Here is a 13605-nt window from a genome sequence, read left to right as displayed (position 1 = left end):
AGACAAGTTACTGGGTCTGCTGGCTGGGGTGTTGGGGGTTTTTTTGCATGTAGCATAATACCTGCATTACTCTTGCAGATGTAAAACGGAAAATGCCTGTAAGTATATAACCAAAATATCTGTATCAAGAGGCTATTAAAATTCATTCAGGCTCATTCCTCTCTCCTGTTATTTCAATTAGTGTCTGATAACTACTGTTCCCTTTTAATTCTGCATGGCACTTTTTTCTTCTTCTTCCAAACACTTGTCTCAGTGAAAGTTTGACACTGTTTTTCCTTCTGGAAAAAGAAACCCCAAAGTTGTATTTTCAACCTCCCGGCTCAGTGTTTCCCAGATATTTTGAATCAGGGACTGCTGCCAAGATTCACATTTTTCCACAGATCACCACACAGCCTCATGCTCTCAGCAGAAAGCCATCGTGGTGACACAGATGTGGGGATGGACCCTGGAGGGGATCTCATTGCCCTGTTCTTCTTGCCCTCAGTGTAATCCATGAGCTAGCATGGGAACTGGCACTTGCCCCTCTCACATCATCCAGGCCTGAGTAGATTTGGCAGATTTTAAAAGTTATGTAAAAAAAAAAAAACCACACATATCCCTGCTGCCTTGGGGTAGTTATAATTATTTAGTACCAAGTTCTGATTTTCCTGAAAGCATCAGAGTTTAATCTTCTACTGCAAAGTAACCCCAGCAGCCTTCATGTCAGCACTAAGACATGCACCAAGATCTTCCCCTCTAAAAAGACTGGATCAATAGTCAAACAAAAGCATTTTCTCCAGGATGCAGCATCATGGTTCATCACATTAGACATGTCTCAATCATCCTCCGACAGAATTAACCCACCATGTGTAACAGACCAACAAAAACACCCCTCTCCTTAAGAAAGCCTCTCAAAGTGTTGCTAATGCAGCCCTGTGGTGTTACCTGTTTAGCCTACTGGCTCTTTTTCCCTGGAAAAATATCTTTGCCCACAGGGAGTATTTTGCACAAATTGTTTTCTCTGCCTTGTTTCTGCAAACCCCTGAAGCCATGTCAGTAGTCAGAAGCCCGCACAGAGACAAAGCCAAGGTTATGGAGGAAATCTGGCTCCCTCTCAGGCCTGGGTGACATACCATGTTCATCTTCATACCAGATCTGATGCTCACTGTACTTGGACCAGAGGGAAGTGCATCACCAGCAACACTGGTTGCAGCCCATCTTTGCTACTGGCAGTGCTCCTGATGGAGTAGCTCCTTCCTTGCAGCAGGTAATGCCACAGGAGGGCCAGCAAAACCTGGCAGCATCACCTTGTCATCTCCCAGCTCCCCAAAGTGATCCTTCTCCTTCAGATGCCAAAAGCAGAAGACAGAGGAAGATGCCCATTTCCTAATAAAGCACTCCAAGTTTCAAAGAAACACTGAAACAAACAGGAAATCATTGTGATATAGAGTGTGGAAGCTGGAATCTCCCAATGCAGAAGGGTCAGCAAGGTGCTGCTTTCTGACTGAGCTGAACCAAGAGCTAAAGTCAAATGCAGAAGGGTCATCAAGGTGCTGCTTTCTGACTGAGCTGAACAAAGAGCTAAAGTTAATGAGGAATAATTACTGCCTGTTCAGAATGGCCCAAACCACTTCTGGATAAGATGTTTCTACCAGGGTAATATACACTTTTTCCAGTGGGATCCTCCGAGAGAGACCCAGAATCCAAATCTGATTTCTCCAGTCTCCACATTCACTGTCCCTGGGCAATGCTACGCTTTGCAGCACAGACCCTGCTGCATTTTACATTCCTGAAGGGTCACTTTATAAACATTCATATAAACGCTCAAGTCCTCTGAAGTATTGAGCCCTCCTGCCAGAAGTGGGCATGGAAAGACTTGCTGTCTGTGGTCACACTGTGATATCCCAAGAGCTCAGGTCATGCTCCTACAAGTTAACTCATCACATTTTCCTGGCTGGCTTCCTGCACAGGTTAGCTCCCAGAACACCCAACAGCAAGATCAGAAGAGCTCTCATACTGGCACATGGAAGTTTCAAGGCCAGAAGCTAAGTAGGACAAGGACAGGATGGTGGTGAGGTCGACTGCAGTCATCTTCAGCTGCCATGGGATCACACCTGATAAGAATTTATTGCCAGGATCAGAGCGGCTGCGGTCGGGCAGAGGAAGGGGGGGGGTCCTATTTGTGCCACTAATGGTTGATCCAACTTAGCAGGACAGAAATCAAGTGCTTGACCTTTCCCAACATCATGTGAAGCAAATGTTCCATATGACATGACTCCAGCATTATCTACCAGGCACAGGTGCATGACTGCAATTAGAAATGACCAACATTTCATACATAACAGCACCTTTCAACCCAACTCAGCCCATCCAAAAACGTTTGGAGGCTCAGTTACCATGTCCTTCCCACCCTACCTCCCCAGCACTTTGCCAGTTCAGAAGCACCAAATAATTCCCCATGAAGCCTCAGAGCCACTACTTGGAAATTATACTGGAAGCCATAATATCTCTCTGCAGGCTGGTAGATCTTAAACTTGGTTTATCCCAATACCATTTCTCACCCCCAGCCCTAAACCAACTTCCGCCGAGAACAATGCTGCTGGTTTGTGTCTACAACAGATTTATTCCCCTCTTCCAGCAGCTCACACTGCCTGTACCTTAAGGGGCAGGAGCTGCTTGAAGAGAATGGTTCCTTCTGGTTTCTGGGAATAAAAGGCTGCCCTCCATAATCAGGGTATTGTTCTCCCTAAATGGACCCAGACTCTGCAAACACGCTCCTCTGCGCAGCGCTGGGAGGGCGGCCGTGAGCGTGTGCACACACATACATGCCGGGAATGTGTCTTGCTCTAAAAACCAGTAAATTATGTTAATTCATTTCCTCTGCCTAAACAGTGGTAATAAACTATGGGAAAGGAGGAGGAAAAAGTAAACAAGAGTTAATTACAAAAAGGTGAGGGGGAGAGGTAACTAAATAACTCCACCAAATGTCTCCTTTGGGAAATGACATTCACGCTCCAGCTTGGATGGGCTCCACACAGCTTTCCCTCTGTCCTGCTGGAAGCATAAATGAGACCATAACAATTTAATTTATTGGGTTTTTAAATAAGGATTCAGCCTATTTTCACAATTTCAATCTGGGGAGCTGGGCAACAAGCCCCCACCAGTGCTCTGATCCATGACAAGTGCATCCCCAGGGGCTTGGCTCCACACATGAGCCCTCCGGTGACTGAAGCCAATACGAACAATCAGAACCTATTTGTAATTTTCTAACAGGAAAATAATTTCACTAAGCAAACCACCACGCTTTGACTCAAAACCCTGATTAGCACAGTTTGAAAACAGGGCAGCATACTGTTCTGGGAATTAACTTGCTTGACCCCTAGTCTATAATGGCACTCAAATAATCTGTGAGTCAGACAAAGTTGAAAAACTCTTGGAAGACCACACTGAAAGAATTTACTGGATTTATTGGATTTTCTAAGATAAAAGAAAAATAAGCCTCCAACTCCACTTAGCTAGTCTGTGGTCTTCAGAAAAGACAAGCTTTTTCTTCTGACACCATCTAGAAGAGGAACAGAAGAACACTGCCTATGCTGAGCAGTATTTTTGGGTCTCCATTTTATTTTTTCACTGGAAACTGTCAATAAATACTAATAAGTAATATAAATATATTTGTCTATTGCTGTGAATACTTTTGAATAGCACCTTGCCATTTTCTTCCTTGGGATTAGAGATAAAACACGGGGAAAAGGGACAGATTTCCACCCCTGTCAATCTACAATCCTCCTCCCACCAGGATTACTCACAAGAAGACAACCCCTGAATTGAACTTCAAATTAAATATCCTGAAGCTACTTTATCCACTGCAAAGATGTACTACTCTGATATTTTCAATTAACTTCCAGTGTCAGGATTAAACCTGCACTATCACAAAATGCTACTTGAAATGCTCCAAATCCTCTGGTCTACCAGTTTGAGCAAGCAGGGTATCAGGAAAAGCGTTCTGATTTAGGGACACAGGCAAGACCTTGCTCTGGTCTAGATAAACCACAGCCCCATCCCTACCTTCAAGTTTCTCCAGCCCCTGAGCAAACTGCTCTGACTAGCCTCTGCCACTTCTTTGTGTCTCTTTGTATCCCAGAAACAACAGATGTATGCTGAGAGCAGTAGTAAACATTTTCAGATAACAAGTCTGGCAAATAGAAATCAACTGTCCAAAGCCAGTTTCCCAGCACGTGTAAGTATCTCCCTAATGGGTTTACGATTCCGTGTCAATCAAACCTGTCAAGGAAAAGCAAACACCTGTCCCAGCTATAATTAAGTTGAAAGCTCCATTCTCATTAGCCTTTAACAAAATCAACCCCAACAATGCTGCATTTCTGATTGGTTGTGAATACCAGGAGGAGGAAAGATACTCATCAGCTCTGATCTGTTAATCTAGTTTTATATTAACTGTTGCATATCATGACAAACCCTCCTATGGCTTCATGACACCCTGTACAGAACTGAAGCACAGCCTGGTCTTACAGGACTCCCAATTTCTGCTTGCTGGCAGGATTATAAATCTAAGTCCTACTCAGGGAACCGAACCTAAAGGGACTGTCACCTTTGTAATGGAGAGCAATACCCAACCCTGAATATTTAAATACAAAGTAATTTATCAGACCACAAAGCCTGATCTCCATATGCTAGTGGAGCTGGCAATTCTCCTCCCACTTACCCACTTTAAACTGCCCAAAACACATTAAACACTTCCTAATACTACTTGTCTGGATAAAAAGATGTTGTGATTGCAACCAAAATATTATGATAATTTGCAAAAGAATATAAAAATGTTTGATCCACCCAGAAGGTGAGCAAGATGGCTCATAGCATCCTCTCTCAGAAGGGTATCCACTCTGAAGGAGTTTTAGTTTTGGTCAAATCCAAACAAGCATTCTTCCTTCCACAGAGAGCCTGCAGTATCCCAGGGGAGATATCCCACAATGTCCAGAGGTTTACCCTGTTATTCATTAACTCTTCCATCCTTGACATGCAGTTCATACACCTGTAACTCATCTGACACTTGTCATTGCTTAACCAGTGTTAACAGAACTGTTTAGGTAAGAACAACTGCTGAGAAAAACTGCTTTCTCTGTTACCCAAACTCACACAAATCTATCAGACAAAAAGAAAAAGAAGGAAAATAAACCAGTTCATGGTGCTACAGCATCTGCAGCAGCCTGACTCCTATAGTTTGGTTTCTTCAGCTTTGGGGGGGCTGCTAGAGTTGAGTAACTGTCTCTTCTCCCTCCTTTGGGATTGATTTGGTTTCACATCATCCACTTCTGTCTAGAAAAATGAAGATTTAAATCCATACAAGGCAGTAGTAAGAGACTGGCTACTGTAATGAAAGCCCCCCTTCTACAATAGAATGCTTCTACTCTGAGTCAAGCATTGGTCAAAAGCCAATCAAGCATCACACCTTCACCTAATGATGTGGGCACCTGGGAGAACACAGGTGAAAAGGCAAATGAAGCACAGATTTAAGAAAGCCACATCCCAACACCCTCTTGGGAGCCCACAAGCTGCCCACTCAAAATCCTCCCCCAAGGCTTGGCTGCACCAGGCTTCAAGAGCAGCAGTACATGAATCCAGCCTCCATATTATCTTGGAGCTTGGCTACTACTTATGTTTCCCACCATGTCCTCCTCCAGCTCTTTTCCTGTCCCAAATACCTTGTTCTGGGCAGAACTAGCCAACCCACAATTGCCATGAAGAGTTTGCACAATGCCAGTACCAAACTCTTACAGTTATCAGTTGACTGGGCACGTGTGAGCAAAGAAAATAAGATTTTTTGGGGAAAAAAAAAAAAGCCTATTGCACAAATTAAGTCCACATTTCTGCATTTGTGTGCTGGTCCTGTGTTTTTATCTAACATGCACAAATACTGACAGCTCCTCAAATAGCCACAAAGTCAACACCACCCAAGTGGCATCCAGGGTATGACACCTCTTGCATCACTCACTTCACTTGACAGGATTGTGTAAATATTTAATGAAAAAAAGTTTACCAGACATAAGAACAAATTATTTTGGGTTCCATCAAGCTGGAATCCACTCAGAGAGGCTGAGAATAGAGGTGCAGCAATTCTGAGAAACATTAACCTGCTCTGAGGAGCCTCTGTTCCCAATTTACATTTTTCTTCCCTTAGTGAAGCTCAAAATTAAGTTTGAACACTTAATGTAAGAAGTAGCCTGGAGTTATTGGCTGAAATTCTTCCTGAAAATTGGAGGGCTTGGGATGAAATAAAAATGTTAGGTTATTCACAGCTCTGCTGGATACTGTGTTTCTACTGGGATACAATGGGGAGACTGTGTACTCAGGGCAGCCAACCAAGCCTCGTGCAGCCCGTGTTTATTTGACTCTGAAGAGGAAAAAAATATTTTAAAAAAATCAAAAGATGTGAATGGATTCAGCAGCAAACAGCATATATTAACTTGTTAAATAGCACTCAGGCTAGTCCTTAGCCCCTTCACACCTAGCAACACAGTCCATGGAATGGCCCCCTTTATGTGGGGGTAAAACCCTCTGCAGAAAAACAGAGTTAAAGCAATGAATTTCCAATATGCTTTCTGCCCCGGCAGTGCACACTCCAGCCCCCAGACAGAGCTCACAGTGGGCAGAAGAACATGTCTCTAGAATAAAAAAGGTGTCTCTAGAATTAAAAAAAAAAAAATAAATTAAGCCAAACCTATCTGGTTGAGCAGATGAACGGCAGGATCCAAAATACCACCCGTAGCCCACATCTCTTCTGCTGTCATAGAGGACAGATTCATACAGAGGTTGAAATCACAGATAATCTGTGTAAGTCATCCTTCAGGGATGGAGCCAAAGCCCATGGGACTGAGTAGGAGTCACGGCACCAGCACTTACAGGCTCTGAATCAGGTCCTGACCTGTTAAAACTGGCAGGGGCTGCATCTGTGTATCTTACATGACAGCAGAACAGCAGGATCAAATTATTCAGGTTTACTTTTGGAATTATTTTTCTTCTACCACATGAATGAGCACCAGACTCCATAAGGTTTGCAGCAGACAGTGGTCTTTGCAACTTCTACATTCACACTGGTTCTGCTCTTTAAAAAAAAAATCCCTTATAGGACTAAATGTGTTCCACCTTGGTACAAAAGATTAGGACAGGTCAACACAACTAAATACATAGGGAGGCATTACTAGTAAATGAAGGTTCATGTCAAGGCTGATTACAGAGAACAAGAAAAGGAATAGAAATCCAGATTAAATGTTGAAAATCAAACGACCAAATCCATTTCAGCTCAAGCACCACACCAGAAAACACAGGAAAAGGTCAGGTGAGAGACAAACTCCTTGAAACAAGACAAAATGAGCAGGTAAGTGAAAGAAAAGGGAGAAAAGAGCATTTCTACTGACACCTGTAATGCTGGCATTCATTTGCACAGACCTTTTACAAGGCACTGCATACAAAGCTAGGAGCTTCCCATCTCAGGAAATCAGAAAGCTGCACTGGTCCTACTGCCACTGAATATATAGAGCTATAAATAAAGGTTGTTTGTGTTAAATTCAAACTAGGCACAAGAGGATCTCTGTATTATTATTTTCCCCTTTCAGCAGAAAGTTTTATCTCTTCTAATAATTAATCTAAAACTGCACAGTGAGACAGTGACCATCTCTACTGCAGTCACAGTATTATCAGATGGGCTCATTGGAAAAGATCAGCTCTATCAGCCAGTTCATACCAGGTGACAAACTTCATCTTCAGTTAATAGATTAGTACCGATGGTCCCAAACCTTGAAAAGCAGGTTCCTACTTTCACTTTTTTTTTGTTTTTGAACAACACTGTTTTCCTGGAAGAGCCATTTTCCTGTAATTTATCAAGAACCACCCCATAGCACATGAAAGTTTCTTCTGTGGCTTAGAGTCAGACTTTGGAGTCTAACCTTTGCTGTGTTCAAGTTCATCACAGACAAGACGTATTTCAATTTGCTGCTTGCGTCTTTTAATGAAGGTCAAAGAAACACAAGGACTTGAAAAACAAAGTTATAAAAACTTTAAGGAAAAGCTACATGTATTTGAGCAATTTGCTGAGTTTTGTAATATTTCTAATTAAAAAAAAACCAACATGAAATCAACCCTAATTTTCCAGTATGACGCACACTGTATTTTATGTTTAAACTCTGCCGCAGTTTAAAGCGGCCGACGGCCTCAGAAGAAGGGAGGAACAGGGGTTTGAAAAAAATAACCAGGATTTTCTTAGCTCATCATGTTGACTCAAGGTAAAAGTCATGCTGACAGATTATTCATGAGCAACTTCCCCAAGACCACGATCCAAAAAAAATGCCCCAAACTTAACCAGACAGTGTGCAGTGACATACGTAAAGCCTGAATCAGGCTGTTAAATCTGAACGTGCTTCTCCTTTACAAGCGTGAAATTACCTGATTGTAATTTCTGGTAACAATCATTCAACAAGAATAAAGGAGTAAAGCAGAAGCCAAGAACCATCTCTCTTATATTATTAATTTTCACATTTACTACCCTTCCAAGCCTTAAAGTTCCAGAATGGTAAATGAATTCGCCAGAATGAAGACCTCTTCCAAAAAAACATAATAATAATTAAAAAAAAAACACCTTCTAGGGTCCTAGTTCCTTTTCTCCACTATTTAGAGAAACAAAAATGTCATTTGACATTATTTCCACACAAAACTGTTGAATTTTCAGCTGACCCCAAAGAAGGCATCAACCAGGTTTGCAAGCCAAGTGTTGCACAGAGAAGTGCCAGAACAGAAAGCAATTAAGGGCCCGTTCTTCCCCTCCCTACGCAAGGCATGGAAAATGAAATCAACATCCAAACTAATTAGTCTCCAGCAGAATATCAGTTTACTTCCTAATAGGAGGGTTGTTACTGCTCTTACCAAAAACTTCTAAACATACCATACAAAATCTTGATTAAGCCACGGGACCAAGCCAAGCACATCCCAGTGTTACCATATACGGTCACCAAGGCGAATACGATGGCAACTTGACAGATTTGGAACAAATATTGTGTTGTGTGTCACCGAGATAACATAGGCAGGAAAATATCAGATTGTATTACCTGTATCCAACCGGAGGTGTGGAGTGGTAGGAGCTACACTGCTGTAGGACAGTCAGTAAAAGTTAGTGACCCAGGATGGCATTCGTCCCCACAGAGGAGGGCCAGGACATTCAGGACTTTTATGCCCAGTATAGGGCTGCTCAGAGAGGACAGGAATAGAGTGACACAAGGGACAAGCCACCAGATCTGTGCTATTACCCCAGGTTCAGGGCTGACACTACTCAGTGCAGCTGGCAAGTAGGCTGAAGCTGCTGCCCTACACCTTGGCTGTCAGCTGGAAGGCATAGTCCCTTGTAAAAATAAAAAACAAAACACACAGCACACAGGTTTTGTTCTCAAATAATAGATGTTGCACACACAGAAGTTCTTGTCTTCACCCACAAAGGAAATAAGGGGCTTGGATATTTACCAAAACGGCTCCCAAGGAAGATATTTTTTGGTACAGGCTCCCTCCTGGTGATTTTTAGCCTGGAATAAGATTGGTTACTGGGGGAGTTATTCCATTTTAAGCTCTTTGGAAGGGTTTTTCCAGTGCATTTGCAGGTGTAGACAAGCCCTTAGTCAAAGTCTTTAAATTCTGGCCCTGAAAGCATTGGTTCAAACTTAGCCAGAGCTACCTCATCCTTCATTCCTCCAGACAGAGCAAGTTCTGCACCTGGACCTCTAAAATCAGACCTCTTCGCTGCTTTGTGCTGATACTTTGAATGCATTGCCTCTTTCTTAAAATTTTATCTTTGTTTCCTAAGATACCCCTTTTTTGCAGCCCTTTGTACATCAGCAAGGTGACACACAGGGTCACGAGGTGAGACACACAGCTCCAAACCTGGGAAAAACATCCCCATTTGTTGGGAGGGGTAAAAAAGTTGCCACATTAGCCCAATCATTCATCCCTGCAGGGCCCTTCGCCTTAAAAGGCATCACCTAAATAACGATGTAAAAATAATACAACGTAATATTTAATGCAAGATTGCAGCTGAGCCCTCAACTGTCAGGAAATATCAAAGCCAGAGCGCGTGGGCAACTTAACTCTGCCCCCTTGTGCAAATGCACCACGGCACAGCCCTTCCCCGAACACAGGCACTCAATTAGCTGGCTCCAAATTAACATCCTAATTCCAGCATAAGCTACTTTTGCCTAATATGAGTAGAAGATAAGGACCTGCACTTTCACAGAGAGCCTCCTCAGCCACCTTCCTCACTAGATCGCAAGCCAGCGAGCACCTATTCAACTTCTGACACCTCAGATTAGGAGGCATTGGCACACGCTGGGCCACACACATCTAATTCGCAATCAGGATACAGATATTAAACACTGTTTGGCCAAAACAAAGAGCCCTTCTTCCTCCAGAGTAAAGCCTTGCAACTTCAGGCTGAGACGTGGCCAAAGAGCTGTCTATAAAACCCGAGCGACTGAAACAGGTAACATTTATACATCTCCAGCAGCCAAATCCACCTCACAACACGTTCGGAAAAAATCTGCAGGCATGTTAACAACTGGGCACATTTTTCTGGGAAGCTGAAATTAACCCAATGTAAACATCTAATAATTGGGGATATTCCACAGCACAAAAGAAGGCTGTGACGTGCTGGAGAGCGTCTCACCTCTGCTCACTTACAAATCTGACCTTTCATCTACCTCCTCTGCTATCAGGAATACTCTTAACCTCAAGAGGTGCAAAGCAGGACATAAATGTTTAAGGGGTTGTCAAATTATTTATTTAAATTTTTTGTTACACCAATGACATCTTCTTCACTTTCCTTCTCTTGATATCATCACACAATTGAATTACATTTTTCATGAGTTTGGCCCTCATTTTTAAACTCTACATCATTTTAAATAACCAGGACCATCTCTTGCAGGATGGATTTCTCCAGCTCTGAAAAGAGTTATAATAATGCAATCACCCATAAGGTCCTGTCAAAGTTATATTAAAGAGACTCTTCCATAGGAAAAACAACGATGTCCTGAAATTACCCCTTGTTAATTTTCCGTTGCTTCTTCACATGACAAGAGCCCACAGCACTTCATTTTCCAGGGGCAATAAAAGAGTATAAGCAGGACAAGTGCAAACCAAATTTAAACAGGGTCGGCCAGTAAAGCAGCCGACACTCAGTCACAACAGAGACAAAAATCTTTTTGTCTTCTCCTGCCCACTTCAGATCTTTTCCGGAACTCCACCAACTTCTCAGGTCCATTGCAATAATATACATTCATGAGGTCATCTTAATGCATACACTGCTGCCCATTGCCTACAACTTAAACTGAGTCTCCATTGTAAACCTTGCCTGGAATTCAGACTTGCAGGACTTACAGCCTATATACTGTTTTCTTTTTCATTCAGCTTCCAGCTGAATCATTTTATAGTGCTTTTGCCTCCATAAAATATTTGCTTGGGAGCCAAAGCCAAGAAGGGAAAAAAAGCAATGCACTAACCAAACCTTGGGTTTTTAGAGTAATGCTCCCGCTCTCCTTTACCACCCTCAGCCCCAAGGTTTATTTTTGGCAAGTTATGGCCCAAGCGAAGGGCAAGTTTAAACCTTTTAATTTACCACTCCATGGCACTGGGTGATTTAAAGGTCTTTCAACGATTCATGCAACTCTGATACTGTTGAGAATTGCAGCTGGAGCAATCTGCATCCTAAAGCCATACCCCTATTCTCCTGGAACAATGCATCCCCTCCTTTGTGAGCAGAGCTCAGAGCATGGTTTCTCATTCAGGCTTTCCAGGGACAGCACCCACCAAGGTAAAACACAGGCAAGAGCAGAGGAAAAACTCCTGCTCCTTCCACTCTGATCCCAAAGCTTTGCTTTAAGCACCTTCCCATAAAGAAACTTACTTTTTTTTCCCCACCCCCTCATCACTCCCAGGTCAACATATTTCAGTTTGCCTCTGGTGGGGTAACCTGTTTATTGAAATCTGATCAACTACTGGAGCCCCAGTGTTAAAAATATGCTCTTGCTGTTGAACTGTCATTTGTCTGTCACCGAGGAAGTTAATGGATGTGTTTGTTTAGTTTGCTAGTGGGAATATACAGGGCAGAGGCTGGAGGGATTACAGGAGGGGAGAGGTATTTCTGATCCACAGAGGAATGCAGTTGCTTTTCTTTAAAATTGTCTGTGTGTGTTTTTACACACGCACGAGAAAACCTCCTAGAAGTTCACCTGCACCCCAGCGACCTCAGCAAACCCGGAGTGACCAACTCTCCGCCCAAACCGCCGGCTCCGAAGCAGGCAGGTAAGGAGAAGCTGGAAGTGGAGACACAAACCTGCAGCCCTGAGCCCAAAAAGCAACGCGCAGGGGACGAGTCCGCCCCGCCAGCGGCTCCCTCGCAGGGCACCGGGGGGGTTTGAGGAGCTCCAGCCCAGCAGGGCAGGGGGAGGGCGGGAGGTGCGGGGCGGCTGCAGCGAGCGCTGCCTCCCTTACCTCTCGCCGCGTCCGAAAACGCAATTATCCCTGCGAGAAGGAGCGCGAGCTGCAAGTCCATTTTGAAAACCAGATCCCTCCGTGTCGCACGGGGCTGCTGTCCTCTCAGACCTGGAGGCAGGGAAAAGGAGAGCCAAAGAATTACGGGGGTGGGGGGGGGAACAAACCGACGAACAACCCACAACTTTGCAGAGTTTTAAAACCTATTGCAAAGGCCTAAGAGCAGAAACAGCAAATGAAAGAGCAACGTACTTGTAATTCATTCTTTGGCCCTCAGCAAGAAAAACTTTGCCCTCCTCTCTGCTTTAGCCTGATATAAATCAAGAACCCACTGAGGCCAGTAAGCTCCTCTAAGTTTACAGTTAATGCATAATTCTTCGGTATCCTGTACAGAACCAGTCTGGAAGGCAAACAAAACACTAGCAAGTGGCCATAAAACAAGATTTCGGGTTAACAATTTGCGGAGGAACTTGGAGAAGGGGGAGGAGGAATGTTACCTCTCCCATCAGCAGCCCAGAAAACTTTGTGTTGCTGCTTCAGTGCCCCTCAAACAGGCTCGGCTCAGGGTACGCGCCTTCCTCCGCTCCACAACTTCTCTGAGCAGCACTGATTTTTCCCTCCCCCCGCCCCCTCCCAAGTCCCACTTGTTCCCGTGTGCTCCAGAGGTGCGTCCCAAAGCGAAGCCGCACTTAATTATCCAGACTCTTCAAGATGCCTTCCCTGCGACACACAAACCCGGGGTAGATCAGGTTTACATTAATTACACCCTGTTCTGCTCCTAAAACTCTCACTCTCTAAACACTGTCTGAATTCCTCACCCTTGTAAACTCCCCGGTTTAAACACTCCGTGCCCCCAGGACACACAACAACCCGTGTACAGCATCCAGCGAAGCAAATAAGGACGATTTTGCCATTAGGTTCCCAATTTGCAGCGGGGAACCGATACAGGGGGGAGGGTTCCGGAGGTGGGGGGCGGCCAGCGGGGACTCCCCCGGGGCAGGACCCGGCGCGGATCAACCCCGCGGCGGCCGGTAACGGGATATTCGCAGCCGGGAATCGGGGTCGGAGAAGGGAGGCGGGGTGCAGGGA

This window comes from Chaetura pelagica, unplaced genomic scaffold (genome assembly GCF_000747805.2).
Source record: "Chaetura pelagica isolate M959 unplaced genomic scaffold, ChaPel_1.0 scaffold116, whole genome shotgun sequence".
Taxonomy (NCBI): domain Eukaryota; kingdom Metazoa; phylum Chordata; class Aves; order Apodiformes; family Apodidae; genus Chaetura; species Chaetura pelagica.
This window is presented reverse-complemented; position numbering follows the sequence as displayed.